We start from the raw sequence: 5,473 nt of genomic DNA, 5'->3' as shown, positions 1-5,473 counted from the left end.
AAACTCCCCATGACGTGTCACCTATAGCCATTTCTTCCTTTTTTTCCATCCCACCCATTAAAAACAAAGAGCCAGTGCTGAAGGAATAGATGACAACAACTAAAAGGTACTAATGCAGCACTTTAAAAAAGTGAAAACTGCCTGTATAATGCCTAAAACAAGAAGGACGTCACTGGTATCACTGAGGGTGCAGATGCCTGTCAGGGTCTGAAAACACATGCACACACCCACACCAATTTCAATTAATACTAATGATTTTACTTTGTTCATTGCTAAGAGGATAAATAACTTTAATCAAAAACTGTTTTTCAAGCACTTAGCTCAGAAATTCTAATATGGTCTACATTGTTCATTTTTCAGACAGTGGTATGAGGTGGGAATGTGATGTGTTCATCAATCGTTGAAGGTGCGCCTTCCTCTTTATGTGCTTATAATCTGCTGTAGGTGTCATGTCTTGTTTCTCATGTGTTGTTTTAGAGCACCTCATGTTGAACAAATTTATAAAAATTAAATGTTTGAAAGGATCATTGTGAACATCACAACCACCGACCAGACCAAAAAGCACCTAGCTAGCAGGAATAAAAATACCAGTATCCTAAGAGAGATGAAAGAGAAGAATCAGATGGTGTTCTGGAAACAAGAGTTGGACTGGGCTGATATCTTTAGGTTTTCCCCTAATCCCTGCACATATAAATATTCAATGTAACAGTCTTTAAACAATGTCTTTAAACATCACATAGCATATTGTCAAGTCAATCACTATGATATATTTTGTGCTGTTTCTGTCACATCCTGTCAAAGCCAGATCCAGTGAGACCATAGCAACCATAAAAAAACAGTTCTTACAATATTTCCAAAGCAAAGGCCATTTAGAAGCTGTTCTATAGGAATAACAAGAGCAGTATATTTGGGAATAATATGTACCGGTTCTAAAATTCACTAACAAATAAGTAAAATAAGTAGAGTTAGGGCTTTATACTAAAGAGGCCCCAGCCACTATAATTAAAGGGCAAGGCTTACTGCGTCCAAGAAAGCAATAATCCTCTCATGCGCTTCTCGTTTCCTGTCTGTGTTTTTATTAGTGAAAAACATTATGAATACTTGATCGCATGTGTTTGCACCTCTGGAGTTTGAGCTAGAGTCAGCACCACACAGCAAAAGCTCCAAGATCCAGGGTTGGAGCTCTCTTGGCTCTTGGGTTCCTTTTGGCCGCTGGAGCTTCAGGAATGGTACGGTGTCCAGCAGCGAGCCAGCCAGTCTGTATGTGTGTGTGTGTGTGTGTGTGTGTGTGTGTGTGTATCACACAGAACAGGGAACGCCGGAAGAAGTAGGGCTGTGTGGATCTCACACAGCTGCCCATGCTAAGTCACTTGTTTCTCAGAGAGGGAAACAGGAACGCTGGGGGGAATGGGGTGTGGGGGGTGCAGGGATCATGCTAGCACACAGATGGGAGTGCGAAAGGAGAATTTGCATCGAACGAAGGAAAAAAAAATCCCAGCTCTTGGAGGTTTTCACAGCCTACCCACATCTGTTTATATGGAGAAGAAACCAATGTGTCACTCAGTTATTCTAACCAGTCATGCCACGGCTGCCGTTTAGCAAACCCATACCACTCACACACACGCACATACACACACACGCACACACACACACCCAGGCTCTACCTGGTGTGCACTGCAGCAAGCCAGACAGGTGACACTCTGCAAAGGGCCTCCCATGTTGGCCACCTCCCATCACACCAGCTTCATCACTTTCTGAACTGGGAGATGATGGAATGAGTGATGGTCCGTCTGTTTAGTGAAGGGGGTGTTTTGTTTTGTTTTATGTTTTTTTAAATCGGTCGTAATGTTTTTAAATTGTCATCAAGGCTCTGGATGGCTGCCAGGGTAAGGGGGGGGGGGGGGGGGTTACAGACACAAGTGACTGAAAATTGCAGGACCTAGAGATGCTGTCAGCCAATGACCTGAATAGCCTGAATGTCTTATCAGAATGCCCTGATATGCTTAAAAACGTTTGATAAAATGTGATGGTATATCTATATTTTGAAGTACAGAGGAGTGTTTCTTGTGATTAAATATGCCTGAAGACATGACTATAACGTTATGTTTTAAATATGTCGTAAATATCATCGATGATATTTTACAATCAATAAAAGAATAAAACTCACATTTTATGAAATCCATTGGTGAAAAATTACTACAGTTAATTAGCAAAAGCTAATTCCAAAGATGAAAATGCTAACTCCAGAGCATATTTCAAATACTGCCACATATTTTGCACATTGCCAAATAATGCAGTTCGAATTCCATCAAACCTAATCATCCAAAGGGAGATATCCTGGGACTGCACTGTGAACATGACTCCAGCAGGGCTTGGTTCACCAAAGACATTAACACTAAACAATATGGAATGCAGAGTGCTTGTGACCACTGCTGGTTTTTGAGGTGATACACTTTGTGCCTCATGCGGAAAAATGATTCCGTGTTGCTGTACTACATGTTTGCTGGATTAATGCTGTGTCTGTTGTGTCTGTAAGGGGTTACATCTTCGTTGGCACACATGTGCACATGGCTTTCTCCCCACTCTGTGTGATGGTATGATGGGCCCTTAGGCCTGTATAAATTGTTGTAGTCGGAGAGGCGGAGGGGCCATGTGTTGGAACAGCTGGTGTGTGGGAGTGTGTGTGTGTGTGTGTGTGTGTGTGTGTGTGTGTGTGTGTGTGTGTGTGTTGGGGTGGGGGGGATCAAGTGAATCAGCCCAGCCAGAGGTTCAAACAACCCGCCAGAAAATTCCTCCCTCCAGTCTACTGCCTGTCATTGCAGACAGGTTGTGCTGCCAATGGCTATGTGGAATAACGGATTTTTGATGAAGCTATGGATGATGGGGTGGCGGCAACAATGATATGTGGGCTGAGATTAGCAACGGGGTACTGACAGTCTCCTTCCGAATGTATTTATTCCACCGTAAAAGCATGATAATGTAGTTCAGATCTGCCAAATGTCAAAGTGAAGAATATCCTGTAACTGCAATAAGTTAAACACATGCATTTGAACTTGCCCCACTAACTCTGGAATTTTTGGTAAATGTACAAAAGCATTGAAGAGTCTTTATTCTGTTGACTTTCCTCCCCAATAATTTAAGCCATGGAGGTACAATAGAGTACTTAGGACAGCATGCTTTGGGTGATGTCCTGGACTTCAGCTCACAACAGCTCCTTCATTGCTAAGCATTAACTTTGCAAACACTTGCATTAAAAAAGCAACTCCGTTGATTTTTACAGGCAGTTTGCTTCTCTGCAGTTATAGCCAGGAGAGCTGGCAGCTGTCTGTCTTTCTTTAATGGTGTTGCCGACAGCTGTTACTGTGTTCTGAGCTCTGGAAAGACCAAGGGCAGCTGTCAGAGTGAAGAGGAAAAAAAAAACAAAAAACAAAAACGCAGAGGTACGCAGGGGTATTCGCAGAACTGACACAGGACTGAGCTGGGGCAAATTGTAGGGATGCCTAGAGGAAAGAACTGGTTTTGAGAATAATTGCCAAAGAACAGAAAGAACTAAAGCAGGTGAGACTGGCTTAAGTAGAACTGGGTGAATAGGAGAATGTAGTGTGCCTCTGGAGGCACAGGGGGAGCAGGATTCTGGCAGGAGCTAGCCCCGTAGCATATCTGCAAAAATCTGGTTCTTATTAGAGTGTGGCCAGTACTGCGTAAGAGTGGGAACAGAGAAGATCTCTTTATTTATTTTATAATCTATAGCAATTAATTTGTAGACGCAAAAGCAAAAAAAAAGAAAAAGAAAAAAGAAAAAGACGCATAGTGACAATTTGCTGTGTGATATACTAATCAAACCTTGCTGAAAACAAAATGTGTATATAAAAAAAAAACATTACATGTATACAGGGTTGATGTATTATCCACAACAAGGTGAATAACTAAATTAATTAAATAAAACTTACAGAGACAGTTCAACAAAATTAAAGGGTTGTTAAAAACCATTTTTGACTGGAATCAGGGCCACCAAATGCCGAGTGCACTCAGTTCAATCGCGTTATCACTGTCCATTATCTCTCTTCATTTAGGCCCTATAGAGGAAGTTCCATATCCATATAAATGGATTGTTCCTGTGGACTCATTTCCTGTGGTTTGATGTTTCCTTTTGCAAACATACCAACTCCACCCACATGTAGACATTCACAAGAGACGTACACAGAATGTACCGTGCATCCTATCAACACGTCACAACCACATCCACTTTTAACATTTGTTCAGATGACCTCCAATGTACGTCCAGGACTTTCCACTCACAGACTGGTCCAAAGACTCCTCAATGGGGGAATCTTATGAACATTCTAATGTTGACCAAGATGAGGCTAAAAATCATCCCCTTCATGAATAGAAACATGATGACACATTGATTAAGCACATGTAGTTTTCTTGTCAAAAATATAGGAAATAGTCATGGTGTCTGTTTACCACCAAGCCATACATTGACAACACCAAACACGATTACACCCTCCTTGTCCAGTACCACCAATTAATTGCAAGAAACGCTGAAGAAATGGCTAATCATGGCAGTGACATATGATAAACGAATCCATCTAACGTCTTGTCTTTAACAGCTGATACTTGTATTTGGCGTGACTATTTGTCTCTTAACTGCATTATTGAAACATGAACGCACATTTAATGGCACCACCAAAACATGACACGCAGCGCTCCGTTGTTCAAGCACATCTGTTGTGTGTAAATTCAGCCTGCCAAAGAAAATAATTTGGCTAGTTCATTTTTCGCCCTCGCCAGTTTTCTTCTTTCTTTTGGTCCATGTAAAGTCGTTAACAGTTCTTTCATTAAGATGATGTATTTTGATGCAATTCGAATTAGTTTAGTTAAACGCCAAACCTTCTTAGAAAACACGACCTGAACTTGTTTGAAGCAGCGTGACCGTGTCCGTCATTGAATATTAAGACGAAGAAGATTAAAAAGGTTGTAGGTTGTTGATAGTTTAGCCCATTTAGCCCCGGTGAGAGAAACCACAACAGCTGCCTTTATTTTCGATAAGCGTAGCTCCGGGGCTCGCGGAGGATAGTGTTCCCTTCATCCATCACGAGGGAGCGGCGTGATACGGAGGAGCCTGCGCCACTCTCAGATCTCTCCATCCGTAACTGACATGGGGTGCATTGTTTTGGGTGGAGAGCGTAGCGCGCTGGCCTGAAGGTACATTCCTGACTCTAGGGGACCGTTTGAAACACAAGCCCAACCTTTGTGACCAGTGGACCCACCGAATTCGTCAACCTTAGCATCCACAGACACGACACTGGCTTTTTTTATAGTTCAAGTGTGAACTTGCACTATATCACGTTACACGAGTGTAGGCCAGCCGTTTTCTTTTTCTTTTTTTCACGCATGACCAATACGAATATCAAGATTCTACTCATAAGGTGTGCCCGATGTCCCTCTCCAATGTAGTTCATCCAGAGTG

Source organism: Electrophorus electricus, chromosome 5 (assembly GCF_041902795.1).
Source record: "Electrophorus electricus isolate QZ-2024a chromosome 5, ASM4190279v1, whole genome shotgun sequence".
Lineage (NCBI taxonomy): Eukaryota > Metazoa > Chordata > Actinopteri > Gymnotiformes > Gymnotidae > Electrophorus > Electrophorus electricus.
This window is presented reverse-complemented; position numbering follows the sequence as displayed.